Source organism: Oncorhynchus keta, chromosome 30 (genome assembly GCF_023373465.1).
Source record: "Oncorhynchus keta strain PuntledgeMale-10-30-2019 chromosome 30, Oket_V2, whole genome shotgun sequence".
Lineage (NCBI taxonomy): Eukaryota > Metazoa > Chordata > Actinopteri > Salmoniformes > Salmonidae > Oncorhynchus > Oncorhynchus keta.
In genome coordinates, this window is record NC_068450.1 from 19,870,186 (window position 1) to 19,891,901 (window position 21,716).

Here is a 21,716-nt window from a genome sequence, read left to right on the forward strand (position 1 = left end):
TAGCCTACTGTCGGGAACTCTGTCAGGGAACAAACAGCATGCAGACAAAGCCTTTCGCAATATTTCAAATACAATCGCGGGAAAACACAGGTTGGAAACCAAATGCATTCTGCTGAAAAGAGAAGACTAATCTGTCTGCTGTGGGCTAACAAAATGTTTGATCAACTCCGTAATATTGTTTTACTGTATATAGTACAGGTACAACTCTCCTTCCGTGGCCTCCAACTGCTCTTAAATGCAAGTAACACTAAATACATGCTCTTCATCCGATGGCTGCCCGCACCTGCCTGCCCATCCAGCATCACTACTCTGGACGGTTCTGACTTAGAATATGTGGACAACTACAAATACCTAGGTGTCTGGTTAGACTGTAAACTCTCCTTCCAGACTAACATGAGGCATCTCCAATCCAAAATTAAATCTAGAATCGACTTCCTATTTCACAACAAAGCATCCTTCACTCATGCAGTCCAACATACCCTCATAAAACTGACCATCCTACCGATCCTCGACTTCGGCGATGTCATTTACAAAATAGTCTCCAACACTCTACTCAACAAATTGGATGCAGTCTATCACAGTGCCATCCGTTTTGTCACCAAAGGCCCATATACTACCCACCACAGAGACCTGTACTCTCTCGTTGGCTGGCCCTCGCTTCATACTCGTCCCCAAACCCACTGGCTCCAGGTCATCTACAAGTCTTTGCTAGGCAAAGCTCCGTCTTATCTCCCTGGTCACCATAGCAGCACCCACCCGTAGCACGCACTCCAGCAGGTATATCTCACTGGTCACCATAGCAGCACCCACCCGTAGCACGCACTCCAGCAGGTATATCTCACTGCGTCACCCACTCAGGTGACGCACCCCTTCCAGGGACGACATGAGAGAGCCCCAGTAAGCCAGTGACTCAGCCCCTGTAATAGGGTTAGAGGCAGAGAATCCCAGTGGAAAGAGGGGAACCGGCCAGGCAGAGACAGCAAGGGCGGTTCGTTGCTCCAGAGCCTTTCGGTACACCTTCCCACTCCTGGGCCAGACTACACTCAATCATATGACCCACTGAAGAGATAAGTCTTCAGTAAAGACTTAAAGGTTTAGACTGAGTTTGCGTCTCACACATGGGTAGGCAGACCGTTCCATAAAAATGGAGCTCTATAGGGGAAAGCCCTGCCTCCAGCTGTTTGCTTAGAAATTCTAGGGACAATTAGGAGGCCTGCGTCTTGTGACCGTAGCGTACGTGTAGGTATGTACGGCAGGACCAAATCAGGAAGATAGGTAAGAGCAAGCCCATGTAATGCTTTGTAGGTTAGCAGTAAAACCTTGAAATCAGCCCTTGCTTTGACAGGACGCCAGTGTAGGGAGGCTAACACTGGAGTAATATGATCAAATATTTTGGTTCTAGTCAGGATTCTAGTATTTAGCACTAACTGAAGTTTATTTAGTACTTTATCCAGGTAGCTGTAAAGTAGAGCATTGCAGTAGTCTAACCTAGAAGTGACTAAAGCATGGATTAATTTTTCTGCATCATTTTTGGACAGAAAGTTTCTGATTTTTGCAATGTTACGTAGATGGAAAAAAGCTGTCCTTGAAATGGTCTTGATATGTTCTTCAAAAGAGAGATCAGGGTCCAGAGTAACGCCGAGGTCCTTCACAGTTTTATTTGAGACGACTGTACAACCATTAAGATTAATTGTCAGATTCAACAGAAGATCTCATTGTTTCATGGGACCTAGAACAAGCATCTCTATTTTGTCCGAATTTAAAAGTAGAAAGTTTGCAGCCATCCACTTCCTTATGTTTGAAACACATGCTTCTAGCAAGGGCAATTTTGGGGCTTCACCATGTTTCATTGAAATGTACAGCTGTGTGTCATCCGCATAGCAGTGAAAGTTAACATTATGTTTTCGAATGACATCCCCAAGAGGTAAAATATATAGTGAAAACAATAGTGGGCCTAAAACGGAACCTTGAGGAACACCGAAATTTACAGTTGATTTGTCAGAGGACAAACCATTCACAGAGACAAACTATGAGACAAACACTCCAGCAGGTATATCTCACTGGTCACCATAGCAACACCCACTCGTAGCACGCGCTCCAGCAGTTATATCTCACTGGTCATCCCCAAAGCCTATTCCTCCTTTGGCAGCCTGTCCTTCCAGTTCTCTGCTGCCAATGACTGGAACGAACTGCAAAAATCCCTGAAGCTGGAGACTCATATGTCTCTCACTAGCTTTAAGCACCAGCTGTCAGAGCAGCTCACAGATTACTGCACATGTACATAGCCCACCTGTAAATAGCCCATCCAACTACCTCCTCCCCATACTGTATTTATTTATCTTGCTCCTTTGCACCCCAGTATCTCTACTTGCACATTCATCTTCTGCACATCTATCACTCCAGTGTTTAATTGCTATATTGTAATTACTTTGCCACCATGGCCTATTTATTGCCTTACCTCCCTTATCTTACCTCATTTGCACACACTGTATATAGACTTTTTTCTACTATATTACTGACTGTATGTTTGTTTATTCTATGTGTTACACTGTGTTGTTGTATGTGTCAAACCGCTTTGCTTTATCTTGGCCGGGTCACAGTTGTAAATGAGAACTTGTTCTCAACTAGCCTACTTGGTTAAATAAAGGTGTTCTCAACTAGCCTACCTGGTTAAATAAAGGTGAAATACTTTATTTATTTATTTTAAACCAATGTAAAACAATAGCGAGATATGGGCTTTTGGCACAAATTCATCGCCATTATCTGCGAGTGAGCTGCACATCATTGGGTGAGTCAGTAAAACTGGCAAGTTTGTTTAGGACTGGAATTTCCTCCTCATATTGTAGCCCACAATAACAACAATGTCTCCACACACCTCGGCCTACTATTGATGGATTCAACATTTCGATCATTTGTGCGGTATTAAAAAATATTCTGCCAAAGTCTCGTCATGTTAAACAATGATGAATATGATTAAATGCGTTTTTAATATGGCAGCATTTCCCTTAGGCTACTAAAATGTTCCCCATGTGTGCAACGTCTCTAAGTGCCTCTAGTCTACTGCTCAATGCCACTACTCAAATGCGATGATATGCATGCAACATTTGATTATAAAGGTGTTTTTTTCCATCATGTGTTCCTCAGAGCTTCCCAGGTCACCACCCTCTCTTGCTCACTTTTTGTTCCTGCACCTCCCAATTTACAAATGAAGCACTGGGCCTGTCACACATGAAACACGTGCAGACTGGGGGCCATTTTGTAGCCTGCCATCTGGTTGAATGTGAGCCCAAACTTATTCTTCCAACAAGGGTATGTGTAACAGAAGTGAATTCTGTAATGCTGTTGAAGCAGTCACTATACTATGACAATAGGCTACTGTAAATAGAGGCATATAACTTAACAAAGCCTAAACAAACACTATATCCTGTTTAAACTCCCACCAGACAAGACATGATTACATTAAATCTGTTGAGGTCATGAGAGGCTGAAACTAGCAACATCCAGAGGACAGAACTTCACTCCCTACTCTCACCAATCATTAGATTAGTTGCCTAAAGGAAGGCTGGCAACACTCATAATCAATGGTGATAGCAGCAGGCTACCCAGCCCTGCTCTTGAAAAATAAAAACACATTGACTTATAGTGTTTTTGCCTGGAGCGACTGATAAGGACAGATTGTGCCATTCGAAATGTACATGTTCAGACACCACCCAAATGAATGCCTGTTCTATTGTATTGTGAGTGATCTAGTTCAAAGAACCTTGCAGAGAAGCAGCAGTTCTTCCTTGACGTTTGGACTTGTTGTTTTGTATTTTTGCTTATATCTTCTCTATTATATAGGCCCAGGCCATACTATTTCCTATTTAGTCTACTCTCCTTCATCAACCTCCTACATAAATCTGGGCTTGTCCCTTGATGTCATTGTGATGATGACGTAAGTGTGATGGAAACTGAATTCTACTCAGAACCAAATATAGGCTCTGCGCCATCTGGGCCTACTGTTCGCTTTTAGAGATGATATTCCTTATTCCTTTCCTAGTTTGGTCTTCATTATGACACGTCTGCCAATCGAGTGACTCGTAAGGTTTTGTGAATTAGCTTTGCGCCATCTGGTGGTGAATGCAAACTCATTCCTCTGCCTTCCAGATCCAGGCAGTAGTTTTCCACTCAGACACTAACTGAGCCTTTTGTTGGATTCTCAAGAATCCAGCTTTATCTTTTAGATTGAAGACACAAAATGCCCTTGGCTAGCAGATATTGATCACTGGGTGTCTAAATAGACAGATAGGCCCAGATAATTCAATAATTACGTTTTTTTTTCTCCTCCCCTTTATTTAATCGGATTGTTGTGCCAAGATATCACATTAAAAAAGCTGATTATAAGACACAAATAAACCTGCTGACGGATCTGGTATGGCTGCTGCCAATGTTGGCTTCATGAATAATCATCACTTTTCCAGCATATAAACCACACAGGTTTGTTCTGGGTTACTGCAGCCATCTTGAGTTTTGTTCTGATGTAATATTTTGAATGCCACTGATGAGTCATGTTACAGCTCGTCCGCCTATTTTTGTTAAAGGACAATTAAACTGGTTTGTTCTCCCACACAGTTGTCATCTAGCTCTTCTGCAAATGTGTAGTTGTTATATTGTTTAAAATATGGGTGAGAGTCCTTGATTGGTAGGCTACACAATCAAAGACGTGTGACACAATATCCGAAATCAGTCAAATCCGACTTCAGCAATGCAGTATAAGAGAAGTAGACCCGGTAGAATGAACGAGTGACTTCCAGTTTCATCCGGTTTGTAAGGACTGTTCACATCTAGCTCTGTATTCATCCGAGCACCAAATGCTTTGACGTCAGCTGTTGTTATTTGAAAATGTCGAATGACTGACTCACTCTTCCAACTGCAGCGTCTGTGACCAACGAAATGATCAGACTTTATAATAAAGAATGGCAATATGTACAGTACTGTATTATGGTTGGCAAGTTTGAAACTGCTTATATAACAAATAGGTTGGTTCATGGATGAGATGAAAGCAAAGGGCACATTTTGATGGGCTCCCATAGTTACTTTCTTCCGAACCCCTTTTTTCCTTACCATAAATCAAAATGAATAGGTTTGTAAGCTTGTGTTTCACGGTAAAGTAACAAAGTGTGAGTAAAAGTACGTAGTCATTTCATAAAGGGTCGACAAAGTTGGACCTATTTCGTAGAATCACTAGGTCGGAGGTATTCGCATTGTGACGTTGGCCGCATCACAACTAGACTATAAATTCAGTCAGCAAACCACCCCTTCTAAACACTGCGTTGATGCTGTCTGGTCGTTGTGATTTTATTTGAATTTTCAGAATCGCGTATTTTGCTTTTATTTGAGTAGTGCGTAATGATAGGGCTAACTGTAGTAGTACAGGTTTAATAGCAGCAGTGTAGTGTGAAACTTGGTGAAGATGACCAGATAATGTAGCTAAGCTACTGTAGCTAACGTTAGCTGTTGAGTTGTCTGTCATTCGACGCCTAGATGTGTTACTATCTATATCTATTGCTTTCTAGCGACGGATCGTACATGATTTTGTATTTGTTTAAAAACAAACAAGGTGACGTTAAGTCATAGCAACTCGCTAGCTAAGGACATTTTTGAATTCGGACGTGTCCGTTGACAAAAGTCAAGATGGTGGCCACAAAAACGAGATTAACGTTAGGTGGCAGGGTCTTGTTTTTAGCAGCGGAGGTTACCTAATAATATACCTCAGAAGTATGCTTAGTTCAACTGAACTGGCATCGGCATTAATTCTAAGCTAAGTAACATAGCGAAAATGTTTGTCAAACAAAAGACTGGTCTTGTGGCGCACTTGTAGGCCCGATTCAAAATGGCGATTAGGGAGAAACGGATGTCCAGGGGATTCGGTGCAGTTATCTGAAGATCAAGCTACAAATGTCATTTTCGAAGATCAGAAAATAATCAGGTTGTATAAGAAGCGTTATCGAAAGAACCAAGTTACAATTCAATACAACCTGATACAATTGAATTAAGTTTCCATTTATCTGAGGCAGTATAGTTACTTCAATGTCTATTTGATATTTTTCCTCAAATGAACAATACGTTACAAGAAAATAATCATATGAAGCCTTGTGAATACGAAGCTAAATATGCACGTTGCTAGACGGTCTTGTGAAGAATTGTGACGTCATAGGAATAGCCAGCTAAATATTTGAATTAGTAGACGTTGGGCGGTGGTCTCAGGCAGTTACGCTAACTTCAAGTTGATCACATATCGGGAAGAAATACATTTTATACCGAATAAGATTCAGCAATAGGAGTTAGGTGAATATCAGATGCATTTTGACGTTTTTGTTATATTATGCCTAAAATTACTAATACGTGGACCTGCTGATAGTTGATTACATGTGAGGACAATCGTAGAAAGTTAATGTAGGAAGCAAGTTTCAAGACTAATACCTTGTGAAAAGATATGATTCCTTTGAGAACAGCCAACAACAAATTGAAGAATGGAAGTTGGGTGATGGTCCCATTTATCAGAGGTGTTTTAGTAACTTAAGAAGTCTGTATAGGTAACACGTGAGAAAAAAGCTACTAAACCTGAACGATATGAAACGTGAAGCCTTATTCGTTTGAATAGCAAGCAAAGTATTGGAAGAGAATTTGGCCTGACGGTGCCTGTATCAGTCATTTGAGCTACTTCAAGAATTAACCACGTTTTTAAACATAAAATGTCAAATGTGCTGCTGATTAAGTATCCAAGTGAAGTGGTCGCCTAAAGAGCACGTGCTGTAATTCATGGAATCGCAGGCTCAAATGTGACCTTGTGTTGTCACGCCTCAGATGTTTTTTTACTTTTTCAAAACACAATTTGCTCCAGTGAAGAAAAGAAGGCTTTTTTTTTTTTCTGAGAATGGACTGAGTTTGAGTTGTGGGTGGAAGGACTTAGCTAGTTAGCAGTGTGTAAGGAAGGACTATTTCAGGATCAGAGGGAGGAACCAGGCCACGGGCAAACTGGGAGGACCAGCGGGGAGCGAGGCAGGACCCAGGGGGATCGAGGGAGGAGCAGATGGGAGCCAGTCGTGGGAAGCAGCCGGGTGTTCATCAGAGGGAGCGAGCCAGATGGCAGGGTAGTGAGCCGAGCGCGGAGAAGTTCCGGGTCGACTGTTGCCCTAAGCCAGCCAGTGGGTCCCAGCAGCAATGAGGCAGACGTGTTAAAGAGCATATGTGTAAAAGGGTCAACTAGCTTCGCCAGTCACAGGAAAAGTGTTTGGTTTGTATGATGGGCAGTGGTAACATTTAATGAGGCCAAGAGTCTTAATTTAAAAGTCACTTTTTAAATCTGTCAAGAACAGTTGCTCGCGAAGTTTTGTTTCTTCCTCTTTCAGGTAATGGTGTGGTAAAGCGTTTATTTTCCTGGTTTCCCTTTCCTGTGTGCTGAGTGTCTGCTGTGATGAGTCCCCCGTGGCCTTCTTGGTAGTGGGCTGGTGAGAGGAGGACCGTCTTAAAAGGATTTCACCCTACATCTGCAGCACAGATGTAGTGCCCCCGGGGCGGAGGAGTTTCTCCTGTCATTGAGTTCAATAGGTCTACCCCCCCAAGATGCGGTCTACATGGGAGTGTGTTGAGTGGGAGGTCTTCTGTACGTCCGTACCGCAACGCCCCTTTGGTGCTGAGCAGCTACATCTGCTGGTTGAAGTGAGCAGTGAGTTTAAATGCATGATCTGATCACATGCGGAGTAACTATTCCCCTAGCTAAATATTGATATCAAATTTACATTTGCCTTCATATTGGTAATTAAGGGATTATCCCTGAATTTCTATTTAGTCTGGTATTATTGGTCCAACTGTAGTGCCTTTGTGGATGGGGGGGGGGGACACGTTTTCCGAGTTCTTCTTTTCACAGGCTCGCCCCTTAAAGCAAAGCTGACCGTCCAAGGGAGTCCCTCTTTAGTACTACCCACCACATTAATCAAAAAGAGTTGGGGACATCGCGTAAATGATAATTCTAGGATGGATCAAGTGACCCCTCCGGCGTTAAAGTGATGTAGGAAGGTATTTTGTGCTAGTTTTCTGTAGTGAGTTGATCACATTTGAATATGTACTACCATACTTATGTTAAGTGTTTTTCTTTCAATGCATTTGAACTGGGCAGCCATATTTGGGGAGGGGGGGGTGTTAATCCAAATTTCTTCCTAGAATTCTTTCACACAGCTTCGTGTAAAGCAGCATTTAAAGATCCAAATGGCTAGCATTGAGGTTTGGGGAGCAAGGAATCAACCGGGTGGTCCACATCTTTCGGGTGTCCGTTTCGCATTGTGGTGTAGAGATTCCTCGGTGTCTACAAGGGTGTAGCAAGTGGCGGGCCACGTTTTGGGAAGTCGACTCGTATTCTCCCAGGGAGTGTGGTAATTGTCACCTTTAGATTGACACATTTCTATGTCATGGAGTATAAAGTTGCATTTGGGGTCTCTGGGGTCAGGGGACTGCTTAATTGTGACTTTTCCAGATTATTATGTGACCCAACCGTTCAATGAAAGAACAACTAGAGGTCCACGTCTACCCCCGTGTGTCTTAGGAAGAAACGGTGACGCAGAGGCCAGTGGTATTTTAACGTTTTTTTGTGTGGAAAGTTAATGATTTGGGATTTCCAAATTTGGTTTTGATATTTTCATTGTATATTAGCAACTGTTAATACAATTTGATACTGTAATTGTGGTGTCTTGGTTGGTTACTGTTTGGGTTTGTCTGTGTGGGTGGGAATGGTGGAAGGCTTGTTTTCCCTTCTGCATTTTTCAGTGTGCTGTGTCCTGCATTTTCAATACTCAAGACCAACAGGAACACCCCCTAACTCATTGTATGTAAACGTTTTCAATCGCTTCAAAACGCCTCGCAAGGTCTCAAGTAAGGTCACTTACAAATGTGTTCACATTTCCCTTTTTAATATTTCATAACATTTGGCAACACATAAATTGCACTCCCTTTGCAAATTAGGTAATGTTTTGTATTGATTCAACAGAGCTATCTGTAAAGGATTCATAATTGGTAATAAATGCATAGCTTATTGTGATTGAAGACATTTTGTTATGCATTTGTTCTTTGGGGGAATCTTGTCTGGGGGGGGGGCTTTTCTTGTGCTTTTTCAGGTGTCTTAGCTTGGTGCTTTTAGAGCACGGAAGTGACCTGGGCTTGATGGCAGCTCTTACATGGTGGAAAGTGAAGGTTTCAGATAAGTTCAATCCAGCTCATATCTGTCTGATCATGGGACATGGCTGTCTGAATGGGCCTTATTCTGGCCTCAGTTGCTTATTCTTGAATAGAGAAGCATCTACCTAGCAATGCAACTGCTCAGCACTACTTGTGGTATGTAGAAGTTGCACTGCTGTGCTTTCCCTATGGGTGCAAATCTCTTCTGTTCCAACAGGAAGATTTGGTGGAAACCCTTCATTTTATGAAAGCTATAAAGCATACTTTGGGTATGGGTAATGTGTGTTCTGGTGAGGGTGGGTATAGGGGTGTTGGCTGTTTGCTTTTGATCTTGCAGAATTGCAAAAGCCCTACCGGAGAATGCCATCTACCAGTGACGTGACCACAGGAATCGCACCGTCCTTTGATCTCGTCTCAACACAGGCAGGACAGTTTGAGCACGTTTGTTACATTTAAGACCATTTCTAGCTTTACCTATTAGATCACCTCAGCTACCAGCTCTTGTGCAACTGTTCAAGGACACAGGCAGTCTTGTATCATAGTAGCTTTTCAACTGTATAGCATTTGGTTTAATGATCTTGCAGCAGTCGCGCAACTGTGTGACAGCTTTCCCAAATGAAGGTAGCTGAGGAACACTGCGCAACTGTGCAGCTGTAATTTGGACTGAATGCAGCGCAAATGTGTTGCTTTTGGATTGGTATTTGTTGGGCTTGGGAGGGGGATTGTGCACTTTTTCTCTACAGAAGTCAGTGAGCCTGGCGCAAGCACGTATGATGTCTTCTAACCTGGAACATGTAGGAAGGTGTTCACCTCTTTCACTCTTCATTTAGTAAGACCCCTGTCATGTTTTTGTTTGATTCAATGGACATCTTCAACTGGATTTCTGTTAATTTCCATTAATGACCATAGTCAGGCAATGCTTTTAGCTGCATATACCTCAACCCCTTTGGCCTAGAGCCTTAAAGCTTTGCATCTTTAACTAAGTTAAGAAACGTCATGTAGGTGTTTGAGTGCTGTGGTGGGAGAATGTTTGTCGACACCTCTTCGTTTCAGATCATTCTCTCGTTTCACTGTCCACTACGATTGCGCCTCCTGCATCTATCAGCCGCCGGGAACTGTCCGCAAATGAGTGTCCCCTGATTGAAGTACCTACCATCTCTCCTTCTATTGGCTTGAGCTTAAAGTCCTCCCTGCCCGACGTTCTTCAGTTTCTTCTCCCTCTGTGCTGTTTGTTCCTTTCCCCCTTTTGGTTTCTCAGGTGACTATTTCTCAATCTGAAGTACAATGGTCTTGAATTGGCATCTGTGATCCGCCCCGTAATGGAACACTGAGAACCAAGTCACTTTCAGATGAAGATCCACAAGCTTGTCTTGCTGCTAATTGAGCATCTCTTCAGTTTCTTGTTTACAAAGTTAAGTCATTTTGGTTCCCTTGACTTTGAACTCACCATGGCTGTGTAATTCAACCCTTTTTTGCATGCACAATAGCTCTACATAACAAAGATAAATACATAACCCAAATGTTCCATGTAGCTATTGCGTAAAATGGGCACATTCCAGTAGTCTGGGTGGACGCAGGGAGGGTTGGGGGGCAACACTTTTTCTTTCTTCCTTTCAGATATCTCTCGAGTCAACTTCTGTTTCTACGGTGCACTGGGACAGCTCACAACTGCAGTCACAGGAAGTCGGTCTGTCTTGATTTGATCCAGTTCTAGGAAGTTGTCAGTGTGGAAAAACTGTCTGGGTGCGGTTTGTACTGTTTCGGTGGGTCACAGCAAATGACCATGGTTTTCAATTTCAGAGAATATCAGGTTCTGCGTTGAGGGGTGGGGGGGTGTGTGTAATTGTCTCTTTTCTTATTACAGCTTCAAATTTAAGAGCTTGATCCTCGCAAGTTTGACTAACTTCTGAATCCGGATGAGTGTCGGTAATCTAGTTTCATGTATCATGGCTGAAACTTAGTAATGTTGTGGAATATTTATTGTGGCATTTAGTGTACAATGCAGTCTCTTTTTGGGATGGGGGTGGGGCGACTTATTTTCCTCTAGTTTCAGGCACGCAACGATGGTAAAGTCCTCTGGTTCGTGTAGAGCAGCAGGTAGTAAGGGTTTTTCTTTTCCTGGGAGAACAAACCATTTGGTTTTTGTTCCTCCAGGTTTTGCTTTTTGTCCTTCAACAAAAAAAAAGCAAAAGACTCCGGTGGTGGCACTCCTGATATTCCTCAGGATGGGGTTCAATTCCCTGCGAAGTCTTTGCTTTTTCAACCTGCTGCTGAGTCAGGGAGTAGTTAAACAGGGTAACCTAGGTACTTTAATAAGTTCTAGTGAGATTGCAATTTAAAGTATTGAATAAAGTCTGTTGTAGATGGGTTTGCTGACAACGCCACAATGTGCATTCTTCAATGGGGCCGAAGTTGTGATTCTGGATGGCCAGGCGCTACTAACTGACAAACTGCCATGTCTGAATCATAAGGGATTTGTTTCTTCTTGATACCACATCTTGTTTTGACTGATGTGATGTCAATGCTAATATGACAAATTTGCTTGCTAAACCCTGTAACAATGTATTTGATACGAGTGCAAATGGAATTGTTTACAATTAACATTGGAGACTAAATATTTCCGACATCAACAATATAAGCCAACCTAGTCTGGTTTGTTAAGTTGCTGAACAACCAACCTGTCTTCAGACCCTTGTTAATAGGGTCTGAAAATCCTGTCAGTTGTGGAATTTTAAAATGGATGTCTTCCAGTTTTGGGGAAGTTGTGGAAATTAAGTTTATTAATAAGTGTAATTTTAGGCTTTTGTTCAAATCAACATATCGGGCAGGATCAGAATGCCACTTGGAACGCCTCAGTGTTTGCTGCATTACCTGCATGTGTGTGAGACGAGTGGGCCGTTGCTCAAGGAGAGGAAGACAGTCGGACCTTGCAGTAAAAGATAGGCCTAGCCTGTAAAATGACTATGTAGCCAATTCAGAACATGTGGTGTTAACTGTTTAGCTGTTATGTATTAGTGTTCGTGTCATGTCCAAAAACTGTTCCATTGACACTAGAATAAGGCCATATGAAGTTAAATAACTTTTTTAATTAATCGTTTAAACAATTTTTTGATGAATCAATGATTGACTTTGCCATTGTATTTGACATTTGGTTCAATTTTGGTGATGTGAATAAAAATATAAACTCTGTAGATCTAGTTTATTTGGACATTTTTGTGTATGGACTACAACTCAATAGCCTGCAAAGTAAGCACTTCTACCGTAGCTAAGTTAACTGGAAAAGGTACGTTTCCAGACTTAGCGTTTGCTTCAGCTGCATATTTTAAGGCCAAAGGGGGTGTAGTATATGGCCAAAATACCACAGCTAAGGGCTGTTAAGCACTATGTAATGCAACACTGTTAGCTGTGGTATATTGGTCATATACCACAACTCCACCGTGCCTTATTGCTATTATAAACTAACAATGTGATTAGAAGTAGAAATATGTCATAAATAGTTGACAGCAGTTGTATTTTAAAATGTATACCAATCAGTGTTCAGGGCTCGAATCAGTCCATAAATATTTATTTATAACCAGTTGATCTTTGAAATACATTTTTTCTAAATGCAACTTGTTTACAATGTTATACATCAAAGGTGGTCACAAAGCTGTGGGTGTAATGATATTTTGTCAGCTGGTTAATGTCATGCAAAAGACTACAGGTCTGATAGTAATTGACCGTTAACATGTTTAGCATCTCCAGGCCTCCACACATGCGAGCCTTTGGAACATATACATTTTATAAAAGTCGACTAAATCTATTTAATATGCACATCACAATAAATCCATTGATTTTTATGCAGGTCTAAACCACATGAACAAATTGAGTTGGCCTACTGTATGTTCTGGCCATGCCACAGGCTGTACTTTTAACTAGGCGAGTCGGTTGTGAACAGTCGGGTGGGCTTGTTCATTTAACAGACAATATATTCTGTCCTGTACTAATTTAATAATAAAATATACATGCAACAATTTAAAAGATTTTACTGAGTTAATAACCAAAATCAGTTAATTAGGCCCTTAGGGGATTTCACATGACTGGGAATACAGATATGCATCTTAGTCACAGATACCTTAATTGTAGGGGTGTGGATCAGAGAATCAGGTCTGTGTCCTCCATTTGCCTCATGCACAGGTCCTTTGCATCAAGTTGATCAGGCTGATTGTGGAATGTCTCTTCAATGGCAGTGCGAAGTTGCTGGATATTAGCGGGAACTGGAACACGCTGTGGTAACGCGTCAATCCAGAGAATCCAAAACATGCTTAATGAGTGACATGTCTGAGTGTGCAGGCCATGAAGAACTGGGACATTTTCAGCTTCCAGGAATTGTGACACGGGCCTGTGCATTATCATGTGATGGCGGTGGATGAGTGGCATGACAATGGGCCTCATCACGGTATCATTGTGCATTAATCTTAACATCACTAAAATGCAATTGTCTGTAGCTTATGCTTGCTCATACTATAACCCCACTGCCACCATGGGGCACTTTGTTCACAACGTTGGCATTCTCAAACCGCTCGCCCAAATGACACCATACACACTTTAGTTTCACCTTTATTTGACCAGGTCGGCTAGTTAAACAAGTTCTCATTTGCAACTGCAAACTTGCAAAGATAAAGCAAAGAAGTTTGACAACAGTTACACAATAATAATACAGTAGAAAAACTATATATACAGCATGTGCAAATGGGGTAAGATAAGGGAGGTAAAGGCAATAAATAGGCCATGGTGGTGAAGTAATTACAATATAGCAATTAAACACTGGAATGGTAATGTGCAAGGAGCAAGATAAATACAGTATGGGGATGAGGTAGTTGGATGGGCTATGTACAGGTGCAGTGATCTGTGAGCTGCTCTGACAGCTGGTGAGGGAGATATGAGTCCAGCGTCAGTGATTTAAATATTGTTTTTTGTGTGTGCAGTTGGTTCCAGTCATTGGCAGCAGAGAACTGGAAGGAGGGCGGCCAAAGGAAGAATTGGCTTTGGGGGTGACCAGTGAGAGATACCTGCTGCAGTGCGTGCTACGGGTGGATGCTGCTATGGTGTCCAGTGAGCTAAGGCGGAGCTTTACCTAGCAGAGACTTGTAGATGCCAGTGGGTTTGGCGACGAGTATGAAGCGAGGGCCAGCCAACGAGAGCGTACAGGTCGCAGGGGTGGGTAGTATATGGGGCTTTGGTGACAAAATGGATGGCACTGATAGACTGCATCCAATTTGTTGAGTAGAGTGTTGGAGGCTATTTTGTAAATGACATTGCCGAAGTCGAGGATAAGTAGGATGGTCAGTTTTACGAAGGTATGTTTGGCAGCATGAGTGAAAGATGCTTTGTGGCAAAATAGGAAGCCAATTTAACTTTGGGTTGGAGATGCTTAATGTGAGTCTGGAAGGGGAGTTTAGTCTCACCAGACACCTAGGTATTTGTAGTTGTCCACATATTCTAAGTCAGAACTGTCCAGAGTAGTGATGCTGGGCGGGCAGGTGCGGGCAGCGATCGGTTGAAGAGCATGCATTTAGTTTTACTTGCATTGAAGAGCAGTTGGAGGCCACGGAAGGAGAATTGTATGGCATTGAAGCTCGCCTGGAAGTTAGTTGTGTCCAAAGAAGGGTCAGGTGTAAAGTATACAGAATGGGCATTTGCGTAGAGGTGGATCGGAGAATGACCAGCAGCAAGAGCGACATCATTGATGTATACAGTGAAGAGAGTCGACCCGAGACACATTGTCTGCAATTGAGGCCGGTTGGACATACTGTCAATTCTCTAAAATAACTTTGAAGGTGGTTTATGGTAGAGAAATTAACTTTCAATTTCCTGACAACTGCTCTGGTGGACATTCCTGGCAACGGCTCTGGTGGACATATCTGCATTTCAGCATGCCAATTGCAAGCTCCCTCAACTTGAGACATTTGTGACATTGTGTTGTGAAAACTGCATATTTTAGTGGCCTTTTATTGTCCCCAGCTCAAGGTGTACCTGTAAGGATCATGCATTTTAGTGGCCTTTTATTGTCCCCAGCTCAAGGTGTACCTGTAAGGATCATGCATTTTAGTGGCCTTTTATTGTCCCCAGCTCAAGGTGTACCTGTAAGGATCATGCATTTTAGTGGCCTTTTATTGTCCCCAGCTCAAGGTGTACCTGTAAGGATCATGCATTTGAGTCATATTGATATGCCACCTGTCAGGTGGATGGATTATCTTGGCAAAGGAGAAATGCACACTAACATGGATGTCAAAATTGTAGAGCAGCTTTGTGTGTATTGAAAGTTTATGGGCTCTTATATTTCATGTTGCGTTTTATATTTTTGGTCAGTGTGTTATCTTTATTTAAAGAAGAATATTATTGAATTTAGTAGAATTAAATGTAAAGGATATTTTTTCCCCCATTCCTGAGGTGAGTGCGTATATGAAGTGTGAAAGTGATAATTTGAAACAGATTCTATTAGGCTACACTGGAGTTTTTCTTGCCACTTCAGTTGTGAGTGATACACCTTAATGTCTTAAATTAAAACATATGAGCTGCATTGATTTGAAAGTCGCAATTAAAACTTGCACTCTGTTCCTTTCCGTCAGGCTGCACATGCTGTTCTCAAGTGATCGTATTTTCACACGTCACACTATTCTAAATTAAATATGGTCTTTACTAATAAGTACATTTAGTTTTAATTTAGTAGCCAATTATAAAATGGGCAGGAATGGGGGCAAAAAGACGTGTCATCCATAACCCATGCACTCGAATAGTGACTGGGGGCTGCTTTCCCACCTGTTTCAAATCAAAGTTTATTTGTCATATACACATGTTATTGCGGGTGTAGTGAAATGCTTGTTTCTAGTGCCAACAGTGCAGTAGTATCAAACAATACACACAACCTGAAAGAATGGAATTAATCAATATAATTATTAGGACGAGCAATGTTGGAGTGACTGACTAGAATACAGTGTGTATATATACATGTGAAATTAATAAACCAAACAATTTAAGCATTAATGAAGTGACTAGTGTTCCTTTGTTAAAGTGGCCAGTGATATAAAGTCTATGTATATGGGGCAACAGCCTCTAATGTACAGGGTTACTTAACCGGGTGGAAGCTGCTAAGTGAGGTCTATTTAAGTCTGATGGCCTTGTTTGGTTTTTCAATTATGCCATTAGGCTACTCTGGTTATTTCACTCACTCAGACCCTGTTTGAGGAGAATGCAGCCTCTCGCTGCGCAACGAATGATATTCTGCTCAAATTCTGTATGCCATGGTCTCTCCAACACTGTTCCAGCATGAAACCAAGTGAAATCTGTTTGGAAACATCAACATTGATGTTTTCACCATGAAACATGTATTTAAATTGACAGCCCTTCTGTTTGTGCTTGAGAAGGGAATGGGGGTAGGAGATGGAAGGGAATGGGGGTAGGAGATGGAAACTCATTGGTGAGATATTCTGTAGCTAATGGCCTATTAATTATGAAAATATAAAAAAATTCCCTATTGCTAGGCTAATCAAATACAAACTCCTTATAATTGTAGGATAACTAAGCAGCGCTGCACAACCAATGAACCAACGGCTAGGCCTATACTTTCTCTCCCAGACTACTGGGTGGGGTGTTTGGCGCGTAGCATAAGGTAGCCCGTCCATCCAGTGTCGATGATAATACAGTCCACGTGCAAAATGTGTTAGGCTATGTATTTTATAATGGCAGAATACTTTTATTTTTTTAAGCGTGGGCTCATATACACACACGCGCACAGTGCCTTGCAAAAGTATTCATCCCCCTTGGCGTTTTTACTATTTGTTGCGTTACAACCTGTAATTTAAATAGATTTTTATTTAGATTTCATGTAATGGACATACAGAAAATAGTCCAAATTGGTGAAGTGAAATGGAAAAAGTTACTTGTTTCAAGTTATAAAACGGAAAAGTGGTGCCTGCATATGTATTCACCCCTTTGCTAAGAAGACCCTAAATAAGATCTGGTGCAACCAATTACCTTAAGTCACATAATTAGTTAGATTCCATACAGGTGGACTTTTTTTTTGAATGTCACTTGATCTGTCACATGTTCTCAGTGTGTAAATATATTACATTACACCTGTTCTGAAAGGCACGAGAGTCTGCAACAACACTAGGCAAGGGGCACCATGAAGACTAAGGAGCTCTCCTAACAGGTCAGGGACAAAGTTGTGGAGAAGTACAAATCAGAGTTGTGTCCTAAACAATATATACAGTGGGGCAAAAAAGTATTTAGTCAGCCACCAAAAAATCCAGAAAATCACATTGTACGATTTTTTTAATGCATTTATTTGCAAATGATGGTGGAAAATAAGTATTTTTCATTGGCAGGGACTGGGAAACTGGTCAGAATTGAAGGAATGGTGGATGGTGCTAAATACAGGGAAATTATTGAGGGAAACCTCTTCCAGTGATTTGAGACTGGGACGGAGGTTCACCTTCAAGTAAGAAAATGACCCTAAGCATACTGCTGAAGCCACACTTGAGTGGTTTAAGGGGAAGCATTTAAATATCTTGGAATGGCCTAGTCAAAGCCCAGACCTCAATCCAATTGAGAGTCTGTGGTATGATTTAATGATTGCTGTACACCAGTGGAACCCATCCAACTTGAAGGAGCCGGAGCTGTTTTGCCTTGAAGAATGGGCAAAAATCCCAATGGCTAGATGTGCCAAGCTTATAGAGACATACCCCAAGAGACTTGCAACTGTAATTGCTGCAGAAAGTGGCTCTACACAAAGAGTAGTTATGCACGCTCAAGTTTTCAGTTTTTTTTTTGTCTTATTTCTTTGCATCTTCAAGTGGTAGGCATGGTGTGTAAATCAAATGATACAAACCCCCCCAAAAATCCATTTGAATTCCAGGTTGTAAGGCAACAAAATAGGAAACATGCCAAGGGGGGTGAATACTTTCGCAAGCCACTATAGGCCTGTGCATATGCATAAGATCTAATATGCACATGGGTGTTTTGAATTAATAACCTTAGAAAACGCTGTCCATTTCGTTTTTAGGCTTTGAACAGTGTTTTCTATCCAACAGCCGCAATGACAATGTTTTCCACTTGTTTTCAACCTGTTGAACTTTCTTCAAATTGATCAATCGCAGTGAGGTGAGTTTTAAAAGTAAAAGTGTTTGTGATTTTCAATTGCCTTGATGTTATTGGTTAGAAGGCCAATAGAGCCCTAAGTAGCAGGCCATTAGCGAGTTGGATACTACCAACGCATGTCCTGAATGCATAAGGAGATTACAGTGACTCAGTGGTCACGTTGAATTTTACAATGGTCATGACTGCGGGTGTGGCGGTAGGACGGTCACCTTAACAGCCCTATGGTCAACCATCCTCCAGGAGAGCTAATGGTTGTGCAGGCTTTTATACCAGTCCCTCTAACAAACCATATAAGTGAAGTTAGCTGCTCAACCGGACCTTGATAAACTGTCTCTCTTTGAGCAGGGCTTGGTCAGAAGGGCTTGCACACCCAGTAGCTCTCCAGACTGAGGGTTGATCGTGTGTTTTAATACAGTTGTCTAACAGGTATTCTACTTTGTGGGTGGTTAAGTACCTTGCATAATGGCAGGAGATGGTACATGGGATCAGACAGCAGCCTCACTGTCAATACAAAATTACTCTTACTTTTTTTTGTAAGTACATAGCGACGTACAATGTGGGTAAAAGTCATGAAATTCCATCTGTCAAAATGTGTAGGAACCCTGTTTAGTATGAACCCTGTTTAGAATGCACCCCTCATGACAAAGAGTTCATATCAATCTGCTTTATTAAACCTTTGTGTTCCAATATGCAGAGATCAATGTTTTGACATTTTACATATCTTCAATAAATTGTCCAACTCTCTGTTTCCATGTATACAATTGCTCAATTACACAACCAACTATGCCTGAATGTCATGAGAAACTGGAATTTTCGACTGGATTTTTTTTTTGGGGGGGGGATTAGTCTATTGGTTGGGTGTGAGTATCATGACTTGCAGTTCGAGACATAAGAGAACTGTTGGAAATGGTGTTACTGTATGAACTAAATCAATTAACATTACAATTCAAACTTGTGTTCAATCTTGACATTTCTATTTCTCTGGCTTTATTTGGGTGACACATGTCTCGATGTGCTTTTTTTAAATTAAAGAAATAAGCCAGTGGCCAGATTGTTTTTCTGAATCATGAAATCTTTATTTTATTAGTAAGTACAGTAAGCCTATATGACCAAGGAATTCAGGGGGAGGGATGTCCCCATAAGGCCTGTTATTGATCAGCACAGTACCAGAGGCAATGGTGCATGTCAGGAGTACAACCGCACAGAACAGTCTCACATACTGCTTCTCTAATTCATTACTAAATATACAAACCGGTCCCGTGTGGCTCAATTGGTCGAGTTTGGCATTTTCAACACCAGGTTTGTGGGTTCAATTTCCACCGGGGACCAGTACGAAATAATTCTACAGCATTGAAGGTTCCCAAGAACACAGTGGCCTCCATCATTCTTATATGGAAGAAGTTTGGAACCACCAAGACTCTTCCTATAGCTGGCCACCCGGCCAAACAGAGCAATCGGGGGAAAATGGCCTTGGTCAGGGAGGTGACCAAGAACCCAATGGTCACTCTGACAGAGCTCCAGAGTTCCTCTGTGGAGATGGGAGAGCCTTCCAGAAGGACAACCATCTCTGCAGCACTCTACCAATCAGGCCTTTATGGGACTGGGAGACTAGTCAGAATCGAGGGAAAGATGAACGGAGCAAAGTACAAAGAGATCCTTGATGATAACCTGCTATAAAGCGCTCAGGACCTCAGACTGGGGCAAAGGTTCAACTTCCAACAGGACAATGACCCTGAGCACCCAGCCAAGACAATGCAGAAGTGGCTTAAGAGCAAGTCTCTGAATGTCCTCGAGTTGCCCAACCAGAGCCCGAACTTGAACCCAATAGAACATCTCTGGAGAGACCTGAAAATAGCTGTGCAGCAACACTCCCCATCCAACCTGACAGAGCATGAGCGGATCTGCAGAGAAAAATGGGAGGAACTAAGGTGAATGCACCAATTTGTAAGTCGCTCTGGATAAGAGCGTCTGTTAAATGTAAATGTAAGTGTGCACTTAAAATATATATATATATATATATTTCACCTTTATTTAACCAGGTAGGCCAGTTGAGAACAAGTTCTCATTTACAACTGGGACCTGGCCAAGATAAACCAAAGCAGTGCGACACAAACAACACAGAGTTACACATGGAATAAACAAACGTACAGTCAATAACACAATAGAAAAAAATCTATATACAGTGTGTGCAGATGAGGTAAGATTAGGGAGGTAAGGCAATAAATAGGCCATCGTGGAGAAGTAATTACAATTTAGCAATTAAACACTGGAGTGATAGATGTGCAGAAGATGAATGTGCAAGTAGAGATACTGGGGTGCAAAGGAACAACCACAAAAAATAAGGGGATGAGGTAGTTGGATGGGCCATTTACAGATGAGCTATGTGCAGGTGCAATGATCTGTGAGCGGCTCTGACAGCTGATGCTTAACGTTAGTGAGGGAGATGTGAGTCTCCAGCTTCAGTGATTTTTACATTTCGTTCCAGTCATTGGCAGCAGAGAACTGTAAGGAAAGGCGGCCAAAGGTGGAATAGGCTTTGACGGTGACCAGTGAAATAAACCTTCTGGAGCGCGTGCTACGGGTGGGTGTTGCTATGGTGACCAGTGAGCTGAGATAAGGCAGGGCTTTATCTAGCAAAGACTTATAGATGACCTAGAGCCAGTGGGTTTGGTGACAAATATGAAGCGAGCATACAGGTCGCAGTGGTGTGTAGTATATGGGGCTTTGGTGACAAAATGGATGGCACTGTGATGCACTCACTCTGGATAAGAGCGTCTGTTAATTGACTAAAATGCCAATTGTAAACCGACAGGGCAATAGGTTCCATGACCATGTAGAAGAGGCAGAGGATTTATTTACTGGCGTTGTGCCGAAAAGCTCCCCCCTGCCAGAATCCCCCCCCCCTTCGCGTGAACGCGCATGCACTCAATTCTTCATTGCTTTGCTCGTTGAGACACATTCGGCTGCGTTTCATTTTATTTTTTATTTCGGTTTGATAACAGCGGGGAGGCACTAATGTCTGCAGTTTTCGCATTGGCTGTTTGTTTCAAGTATATTAGTCTATAAATAAATCTCTTTGCCAAAATTCGTCACCTCTCCCATGTCTTATTCAATTAGTAGTTCTGAAATGTTTATTGCTTGCCTACATTTTACTCCCTCCTCTATGTTTAATATAACACACATACATTATTATTCATTTCGGTTGCCTATCCTGACATGAAGTTTGTTCTACAGAAAGTATTTGACTCTGATGTGTGCCACAGAAAGTATTTGACTCTGATGTGTGCCACAGAAAGTATTTGACTCTGATGTGTGCCACAGAAAGTATTTGACTCTAGCCACAAAATAAAGCCCTGCCGAAATCC

At 41.9% G+C, this 21,716-nt stretch overlaps 1 long non-coding RNA gene across 1 annotated transcript; it reads left to right on the forward strand.

Annotated features, from left to right (window-relative positions):
- Positions 1–5,262: 5,262 nt before the first annotated feature.
- LOC118363253 (uncharacterized) lies at positions 5,263–9,078 on the forward strand. Its single transcript, XR_004821377.2, has 2 exons — positions 5,263–7,276; positions 7,392–9,078. It is a non-coding gene; the product is annotated as an uncharacterized LOC118363253 (long non-coding RNA).
- The last annotated feature ends 12,638 nt before the right edge of the window (positions 9,079–21,716 follow it).